The sequence below is a fragment of the Acyrthosiphon pisum genome, chromosome A1, assembly GCF_005508785.2.
Source record: "Acyrthosiphon pisum isolate AL4f chromosome A1, pea_aphid_22Mar2018_4r6ur, whole genome shotgun sequence".
Taxonomy (NCBI): domain Eukaryota; kingdom Metazoa; phylum Arthropoda; class Insecta; order Hemiptera; family Aphididae; genus Acyrthosiphon; species Acyrthosiphon pisum.
Window position 1 is genome coordinate 75146807 of NC_042494.1, and position 11358 is coordinate 75158164.

The 11358-nt window shown below is 27.4% G+C and overlaps 1 protein-coding gene across 1 annotated transcript in view; it reads left to right on the top strand.

Moving 5' to 3' along the window:
- Positions 1-11358, top strand: part of LOC100161843 (lachesin-like) — a 121890-nt gene that overhangs the window by 33885 nt on the left and 76647 nt on the right. The window lies entirely within an intron of this gene.

Below are 11358 nucleotides of genomic sequence, written 5' to 3' on the forward strand. Positions count from 1 at the left end.
AAATATTTAACTTTGAGATGAATGTATTGATTGTACTATGATTTTTTTTTGTGTATTTACACACAATATCTAGTAGAACGTTTGTTTTGATTTTCAACTTCAATATCTGTTCTTGTAGAAAAGGGAATCTAATTGGTCTTTCTGGGAGGTCAAAATTAAAAATTCCAAGAACTTATCAAAATAATAAATTCTGAAAAACAAAAGTAAATTAGGAGCAAACGTGCAGACCCAGTAATGACAAAATCGATTTCCTTATTTTGTTAATATTTTAACTCTCATGAGCAACCTATTTATATTGACATTTGACATTTTTCCTTTTCTTTTTAGTTTTTTTTCCTATAAATATGGTTACTTAAATTCGTTTTCGCTAGGTCAAAAAGCTTAAAAAAGTAATATAAGATTCCCTATAAGTAGGTTATCAAGTGACATCACTTTAAACCACTCATAAAAAACTATTCTGACTTCACTAGGTACTTTTAGATTTTGAGCGGAGCGATGAATGTATTGATTTTACAATAAGTATGAGTGGGTTTTTTTATTTCATTTTTTTTTTTGTGTCTGTCATCACTAGGGCTAGGGACATCATGCCCTTAAAAACCTTAAAATATGCATTCACTTATGCCCTAGAGAATCACAAATAGGTATGCTATTAAAATATGCATTAAAAAATAATCTGATTCATCATCATCATTTGGGGCAGTAAAACCGGTACGATTTTCTTCAACAGTATATTGTTCGATGGTAAAATTAATCTAGTTGGTGCATTCAGAAGATCGAAATTCACAACAAATTTCAAATTTCAAACGGGGGTCAAAATATAAAATTCCCAATAGTTTTTAAAAGCGTCGGGAAAACAACATAAAAATTAAGGAAAAACGGGAATTTTTACGCAAAATCAGTTTTCAACAAAATTAGAATGATTTTATTCAAGTGTCATATGCCCACCTTTTTTTAAATTTTAATTTCCAGTAAATAAACCTATGTTTAACAAATTATGATTTATGGGAAATTTTGTATCAAATTTTTAATCCTCAGGTTATGTACTTAATTAAAGATTTTATACATTTTTTACAACAAAATATTTTTTTCTAAAATGTTCATGTTTTTGATGAATTTTGTAAAAATTAGCGCTTTAACGCTTCCAAAAAAATATTGTGACTCATAAGTAGCTTTAATTTTTTTTATTTTCTGTGAAAAAACTTTAAAAGAACCTCATATTAAATATTCAACGTTTGCACTTGCACTCGAAAATTGTATTCTTCATAAACCGAAAAAATCTAAAATTTAGTCAACAATTTAAAATATCTATCTCTGTCTTCTGTGTAATTATAGCTATAATTATAGCTATAATTATTATAATATGACATCGTGTTCGACATTACGACAAATATTTTTTTTCAAATTTAATTTTTACCGCATTATATTTCTCTAAAAAAATAGTACAATCTATATTATTTGTAATTTACAAAATATCATTGTTTGTTTCACAGAGAAATGTACGGATACCTAAGTTCCCATATATTGTAAGTGCCTACACGATATTAAAATAATATTATAAAAATGATTTTAAAAATAAATTTGTTTTAATACCGGTGGCTATAATATAGCATCCTACCATTGATTATAAATACTATTCCTAATTATGTGGCTATGTATAATAATATATTTATACCTTTTTTCAAGTTTATGTAGGTATTCACGGTGTAGGTGAGACTTTCAAACGACAAGTGGACTTCGGGCTTTTTCGGGAACGATTGCAGCGCTCGTCCCGTGGTCTGCACTTCTTCGTTGTTGTTCTCGGTCCGGTGACACTTGGCGTGGTCGACCATCTCGGGAGAGAGACAGAATAACGACGCGCGGATACGGAGGTAAAATCGTGAACTTCGAGAATCGCTACCTTTACAGCATCACACACAGGCGCCGTCGCACTGTCTGCGTGTGCAGTGAAGCTCGTGAATGACTCGTTCGACGACGACGATGATTTTATTTTATTATTTCAGAAACTCGACGACTAGGGGCGCACCACCGGTGGCAATAAACAACGTGTCATCACGAGTCAGTCCAGCGTAGTCCGAATAAGGTATTATGTAATATGGAAATGGGCCCTATGCGGACGACCAGGCAGGCAGGCAAGTGGTAGGTGCAACCGTAATTATATTAATTATATATAAACGCGAAACGAGGACGGAACGACGACGACAACAACATAAAAAAAAATCGATTTCCGCCAAAAACCCTGAACACGCGTGTTGTATAATATTATTATTATGACGTTTGTATAATATTATTATGTGTTCGGTCGGAGTGCTTTGCAAGTTTTCCGCGGCAGCGGGCGAGTCGCCCGGGGGGGAATACGTTAAAACGAACTTTTCTGATGAAAATAAACGAAAACGCCAACGCGCGGTGATCGACCGTCGTCCGCCATCGCCACTCAACTGTATGTTATTATGTTCAATGTTGTGCTTCGTGTCGATCGCGACCATTATTATAGTACTGTTCATTATACTGTATAGTGTACACCAATGTTATCGCACATTTATATCGATATATTATTATTAGTAGGTACACTATTGTTACACTGCGCGTACTATAATTTACAGCCGCACACTACGCTCGCCGCGTCGCGAGGCTTATCATGACGACCACTGCTAAATTACTAATAATATTATAATAATAATAATTAACAATTTATTATTTTTAACGATCTGGCCCAGAGACTCAAGCACCGCGTTTTCACCGAATTTCAGGGGCTTAAGTTAGCAGCTGACCTAATATCGTTGTCATATAATTTTAATTTTCAAAACGAATTTCTCCAATTTTTCGGGCCAAAAGTAATTGCAAGTGCCATAGTACCTACATAATTATTTGTGGCGGGGGGGGGGGGGGGGGGTCTATTAACAATTCCATTGTTGGATTCCATCCAATTTCAAGTGCTTTTTAAAACTATCTCCTTCAAATAATCAAATGTAATAATTGAGAGTAAACTAATCAAAACCTCAAAGAAATCAATAAAAATTAAAAATTAAATAGAAATTTGAATTAATTTAAATTAGGAAATAGGAATTTAGCCTAGGTAATAAATATAATTATAAGATATAAATTAGATTGTGGGTTCAATAATGAAGGAGGATAATATTATCGAAGAGATGTACTCATGGTAATGGACAACGGGAAAAAGTACGAATCTTAAATCTGAGAAGGAAGGATATAATCTAATAATATCTCACACTTTTTCTGAAATCATTTTTCATAGTTACACAATTAATATTTTTAATGATCTGACAATATTAATTATATAAGAAACCAGATTTTTCTATATTTTTTAAAACATTATAACATTTATAAATAAACATAGCAATTAGCAATATTATACAAATTGAAAATAAAAAAATACATTAGGGAGAAATAGAGGCCGTCACTAATTCGGAACATCGAAGAGCATTCAACTTCACACATCGCTCACAAAGGTCCAGGACATTGCAATGCATTTGAAACACGGGGATCAAATTATTTATCAATCTTGAAAATTATCAACATTTAAAAAAAATATTTTACTACCTACCTCTATATAAAACAAGTTAATAATAAACTTAATAAAATAATCAATAGGATTATTAGTTATTTTTACTGTATTTTTTTCTTTATATATATATATATATTATATCTTTTTATATACATACGAATGTTTGGTTTTTTTTTTTATTAATTGGTTTATAGTACAATTAGGTTGGGTTAGAATTTTGTACTAATTGATTGTATAACTTTGATACTTTAGAGTTAAATTATACACTTACACGTACGCACCACGTGGGGTTCACGATCAATCGCAGATAGATTGCCTACTTGATAATAAATTCGCATGATCACATAAACCCAGTAATAGCAACGCATTGCTAAGTCCAGCTAGTTCTAATTACAATAGATTAGATAATCGATAAAATTATTTAAGTTCAATACAATTTTTAATTATTTGTAAGTAGTGAGTACAATATTCTCAAAATATTCAATTAATCTAAACATTTTTGATTTTTTTACTACATATTTGTGATTAAAAGCCACTATCACATTTCTTAAACTGTTTGTATTATATAAAAATTATATTTATCTATAATATGATTTTTAAGAAGTTAAAAATTATTAATACTAATTAGACTGTTTTTTTGCACACAGGTCCAACAACACCGATATAACTGAACACGTTGTCCACATAACTTAAACATTAAAAAAACACGCAAAATATTGAAACAGTATTACAATACATTTGAAATCCTAAATACTAGCCAAGTTAACGGAAATAACAGTACCTAATTGGCTATTAGCAATATATATATATATATATATATGTTTAAATATGTATATATAATAAATATATTTTTATATATTATATGTTTCACTAAATATTACAATTCCTATTTACTAATAATAAATTAAGACTTCACGTACGTCTGCAGTAAACAGTTCCAAATTTCACTGAATGTTTATATTAGCATTTACTATATACAATAAAATTTTGAAAATAATTTGACTCTTTTTGAGCTGTTTACGGACATTTCAGTTTTCAATTTTTTTAGTTTTTTTTTCTATAAATATCAATAAAAGTTTTATCTGTTGGGTCAAAAAGTGTAAACATTTAATACAAGGCTCTGATATATTGTTACAATAGCAATTGAAAAATATTAAAAATACATAGGCACAATTTTTTTTTATAAGCATTTAAAGATCAAATTTTGAAAAAATTATCAATCACTGTAGTTAAAAATTTATAAAATGTTCAACTTTTATATCTAAGGATTGAAAATTTAAAACAAGATTCCACGTAAATATTTAATTTTGTTACCAAAAATTCTAAGAAATACATAAGCACAGTTTATTTTTATAGTAATTTTAAGTTCAAATTTGGACGAAATTACATATTAAAAAACCTGGAATAACTATTTTAGTTATTTTGTTGTGATTGTATAATATTATTTGTAGGTACTTGAAACTTCTAAAGTATACTATTATATATCTATGATAGCACTACGGTCTGTTGTTGATGTATAACGCGTTACCTAATGGATATTGTGATATGATTAATTTTAAAATTATTAATAATACTATAGATAAGTGTACCTATAATATGTATGTCTAATATCTAGAGTGACAAACCGTCTCCGCTCAGAATCGTTTTTCTTATACAGTGATATTATATCATTGAATTCAAATTTAATACTATCCATTATACAGTGACCCACTTGTAACCTACTGTACAGCAGAGCGACATCCACTTACCCACCTTTTTTTTATATTTATTTATTATAATATTTTAGTAGAGCGGTTTAAATAAGTTTGTAGGTATTATAAATAGGCAATATCATAAAGTTAATCTAAATTATTGAAAATTTAGAATTTTTGGTTCTAGTATGAAATTTATTGAACCTTGAACTACATTTTCAAACCTAAGTCTGTTATAAAAATTAAACATTTTATAAATTTTAAACTACAAAAGAATTTGAACATTTTTGTAATTATAATGACATTTGAACTTAGAACACTTTAAAAAAATCGTGGTTGTGTATATTTAATATATTAATCTAGCTATATAATAACAACTTATGAAAAAAATTGTGTTATATTTTTAAGTTTTTGACCAAGCAAAAAAATGTTTTTTATCACATAAAAAAATTTAAAAAAATTAAAATTTTAAATATCTATAAAATTTCAAAAATGTCAAAATATTTTAAAAATTGTTCCATGTATGAAAAATGCATATATAAACATTTGGTGAACATTTAAAGTTACTATGGTTATTCGTTTTTGAACTAAAACAAAATAAGAAATAAAAATTAATTTTGTCAAAAACTGGTCTTGTTGAAAACTTCTCGTTTTCCCATTATTTATTTTTTTGTTATTCCCAATTATTAAGAAATGTACTTGGAATTTGTACTTTTGACTTCCCGATTTATCAATCATTTGATTCGCTTTTGTATTAGATAAGATATTGATGTTAACAATTTTTTTACGCTATAAGTGTCTATAGAAATAAAAAAACAATAATACGATATTGTAAAATCAATAGCAATGGATATTGCTCCTCTTAGAATATAAAAATACAAACATTAAATATTTAAAAAACTAAAACTACATGTTTAATTTCTCTACTTTATAGTCGAAAACTGGCCAAAGTGACTAATCTCTTTTACCCGTTCACAAACAAAATATAACACCAAAATTAATGGACTTCGGTTATGTCTTATTGATTTTAACACCCATTGCTTTATAATTTATATTATTCCATATTTATAAGACAATAATTTAACTGATAACATAATGATAGTTTTTATTTTTAACTACAAATTTAAATATGTAACTTTTAGGAAAATATAATGGATTTGTATTTGTATTTTTTATTTTATTTTACGTTCAACTATTTAATTTAATTTTTAAATTTGTATGAATTTATATATTTTTATTTATTTAATGCTTTTTTCTGATAGTTATTTTTAGTATTGACAACAGAGAGGAAAGGTAAATTTTCTAGATAAATTCGTTATTCACTATAGTTATATGGAAGTTTATTACTCATATTTTTTAAACGGTTATAACCAATGATTTTTTATTTTTTTCACAGACCGTTTATTATTTTTTTTACGTTGAATTAATTTATTATTTTATTGAACGATATTATGAAATGATCTACTTATTTTGTACCTATACCTAATATATTATCAAATTTTAAATATAATTTAAACTTAAAGCAAGTGAACTTTTGTTTTGCTTAAAATCATTTTATTCATATTATAGGTATTCGATTTCATAACTGTCAGAATTTTCACAAGACCTGTAATACCTGCCAGTGTACCTAATTGAATGATTAAATTTTTTTTTTTTAACGTGAATTTGAATAAGAACACGCGTTTGTCCGACTGTATTTATTTTATCGAAATTCATTTTATACATTGGCACATTACGTTTGCACTTTGTACATTTTGAACTCTACAAAAAGGACGTATTATCAAGTTGTTATTTATAAAGATGTAATCGTTACAGACGAAATAGGTAAGTCTTTATACCTATAAAGGCTTTACCTTATTCTATACCTTTGGTTACGTATTTGTTTATTCATCTTATCGAGTATTTGTCACATGGTCGATTTGATTCATATAAAGTGATACATTAGACATGGGTGTTCAATAATACATATACGTTGAGGTTGAATACTTCAGAAGTAGGTACCTACCTACTCTAGAGCGCTTTCAATTCAATATTTGACTAGTTTATTATTCATATTTGTTTTGGCCTATGTGCGGGTAAATATTATGTTTCGTGTAATAGTTTATGTGGTCGTCTCAAATGATAAAAAACGGACAATCAATTATTATGCCTTTTTCTTGTCTAGTAATGAATATTTTGTCGGGCTCTACAACGACCTTTATTTTTCTTGTCTCAGGTCTTCGTCGATTCCGTGTATAACTATATAATATGTAGAACAACACACCAGACTGCATAATGCGTTATATTATAAGCGAGTTACACGGTGAAATCACGTGCTCCAGACCGCACGGATAATTCAATTTCTCAACTCCCAAACGACCTTTCTCACTGTGTTATTTTATATTTATCTTAAAAAGTATTTCCGTCATTTTATTTCTTATTTTTTTTTTCATTTCTACTTCAGTCTCTACATGGCATTTTTTTTTGCTGAACGCGTAGACGGTCGACGGGAAAAAATTCATATGGAATCCGTCCGTCCATGATAACTTTTTGGATCGACTTATATGAGAGGAGCAAAAGTTTTTAGTAATATTGTAATGTGTTAAGAAGAAACAAAAAAAAACCATGTATTAAACTTATGGTAGTATTTTTGTCGTATAAAACTGGGTGGCTGACACTATACGAAAAGTTTCTTAAGAATGAGACCTTAATCCTTAATACTCCTCGGGCCGATCAGTTATTATATTTTATTATTTTGTTGTTTGTTTTTTTATTTATTAACTATACATACGAAATACACAATTTATCTATCCCCTTTAAACCATTTGATTTGCAACAAAAAAAAGTTAATAATATATGAACGAAGATTAATAATAGTTCTAATGTGACAGGCCTGTTAAAAAAAAAATTGTTCCATGTTGTTCTCCTCTGTATTCTGTCATCCATCCACAGAGTAAATAAAACATGGGTATTCGGCGACGTTAGAAATTGATATGTTAAGGGACTTGGGGAGAGGGCACAGTTGACAACGAGATAAGACGCCCGATAACACTAAAGGATGTTTTTCACCAAAGGGTAAAATCTCTGCAACTTTTAACCGTTTGTTATACCGAACGACGGGTGTTTTGGGGGTGTAATATTTTTTTGTTTTTATTCGATCTTTTTCCTATGGGGTAGGACGTTTCGTTTATAAAGACAAATACAAATCTAAACACACCCGAAAGCAAATCGTAATGATACTTCAACTTCTTCGTCTAGATTTTGATGAACGGCTTGTGAGTTAGATTTCGTTTCAAACTCATTCGTTATATGTAAGAATAGTATTCCCTATCGATTTTTTTAGTCGTATTAATGGGTATCTATTGCACCGATGTGGTGACCTATTTTATTTCTTTGGTTTGTATTAGTCAATCCTCATAAGATAAAATTTTCGAAATGCGTGTTGTTTTTGTTAAAATATGATCTTTGTATATATTATAATAAGTAATAAACTTTAATGTTATTTAGTTTTCAGATATATATGATACAAACATTTACAAAATTATTCATTGGTATTAAATGTTATATTAAAAATATAATATTTGTACAGAAAAAGTAATAAAAAATAACAGTAAATTCAAATGCCACATTATATTATACATTTAATTTTTTTTTATGAAGGTCATTGATTTCGTTTTTAGCTATATTACTTTACACAAAATTAAATCTCATTCATTAAGCATGTAATGTAATGTAATGTTACATACGTTATTAATGTATTGTATTACAATTAATATAAATTACATTTTCATAAAAATAACCGCTGTGTAAAATCATGTTAATAGAATAAAATAAAAACGAACTCTTTAATAATTTATGTTATTACTTATTAGGTAACGTAAATATTTTGTTTAGTCATTTTAATTATTGATTTTTTTTATTTTATTATTAACTTGTTATTAGTAGAAAATAGATTCAAAAATCCCTTTGACATAATGCATTTAAATTTCACAACTTCAAACAGAATTTAAATTAAAAATGCTGTCCTAATCACTCAGCCTATATTTTTTTGCAAGGAATTTATTATATGTAATCAATAATGTTAGATTATCGTGCCTCATTTAATTTCTATTTTTTTTTTCTTTTGAAGTTTCTAAATAGAAAACTGCAAATAAAATAAATTAATGAAACTTCTATGAAAGAAACAAAAACGTCTTTTTGTATTTCTTCAGATGATGTACAATATTGTTTTCTTCCTTATTTATTAAACTTGCTTAGCTTAACTGTTTTCAAATGCAAAATTTATTCGTAAAAAAGACGATTGGGAGATGGTAAATAACACTTTTTTGAATGTAAAAGTAAAAAATGTAATAAGCGACCTTCACACATAAACGGACTACAAGAAAGAGGTGGATCGTAAAACGACCCCGGCTTCAAGTTTTATTTTATTTATTCAGATAATATTTATCCGTTATGGCATTATCTGAGCATTAAAGGCCACGGATTATCGAATAATTACGTATGCAATAAACTGTTGTTTATAGTTCTTAAATGTATAAGTCATAAAAAAAATGTATACCAGTATAGGAATCACTTTGTATTCAACATGCTCACTCTATTTATATCATTCAATAATGTACCTAATAAATTCTGACTTTTTGTGACTTTTAAATGCATTGAATGGCCACATTTTTAAATACTTAGATATTTATATAATTTAAGAAGTGTCTTGAAATCCTGCTTGATATGAACTTAAATTTTTTGAAAGAGAATCACCCAAAAATTTTAATAAATTGTTAAGCAGATACAATTAATTTTAAAATGTTGATTCATCTAAATCGAAGCTTAAACGATTAGTTTTGAGGTTATTTAATCTAGTACTTATTATACTCAGAAAATGTTTTCAAATTATAAAATAATATGATATACTTTTTTTATTACCTGTAGTAATTGCATTTCAAGTAATTTATTTAAATTTGGATTTAAAAGGTACATACAAATTTAAAAAAAATCTCATTTACGATTTACATAAAAAAAATAGGTGGATCTTATTTAACAAAAAAAGTTGATAATCGCCACACGCTGTACAAGAAACTTAAACAGTATGAAAATAACATTTTTAATTATCCGAGAATATGCCAATATGATTCCAATTTCGTCATGTTATTTACTTAAAAAATGAGTTTAATAAACTTAAATTACTATTAAAATTATATTTATTGGATTAAATGATCAAACAATTTAGTATCATATTACATTTAAAGGGAATTGTTTTGTTTGTTGTAAGCATTTAATAACATTTTAAGCGGTGATAGTTTATTAAAGTTTAATTTAATACTATGTCTTGTAGGTTATAATATACATAATATTTGATTTATAAATTACTGTATAATTTTATATTTTTTAAGTTAATATTCTTTTAATAATCAGTTTTATTTGACAATCAATAACGATATCTACCAATTAATATTGGTTTTCTCGCTTAACTTCAACCAACTTAATTTAGGTAATAGTACGTGGCAATTCTCTAGGAAACGGAAGTTGTTTGTCTTCAAACTAATTCGTTCCCAGGGTTCTATTATTTACATAACCGATGTATTTGATAAGCCAGTGAAGTATTATTTGGTAGATAGATTATAAATACACTCATGAATATACCAAATCATTGAAGACACGTTTTAACATTATATTTTAAAATGGTATTGTTTTATTGGTACCTTCATTAACACTAATAATAATTACTTAGTCTTTTTTTATTATAAATGTATAAATATGTAATAAGTATACTTCTATATTATTCAAGTAACTTCAAAAATCCATAGAATATATTTATATTGAATCTTTACAGTGTATAATTTTGTTAGGTTTAAAAAAAAAATATGAAGTTTTCTTAATAGTGAAGAGGCTTCTTCGTCTTGAATGTGTTCAAAATATTGTTTTAGCATAATTTGCAAAATATGATTATTCTCTTATCCGTGACGTTCAAAAAATTCAAACTCATACGTCTCATACACGGCTAGGGTTCAAAGTGGGAAAAAAATGTCAGTGGTGGGGGGCTACTGTCTTAATATAGTTTTAAGCATTCCATATATAATTTTATGAGTAGTGTCTATGTATAGTGTAGTGTATAAACAGTGATTGTGTAAGCATACTCATTCCACTTTTAACCCTGAATAATAATAATCC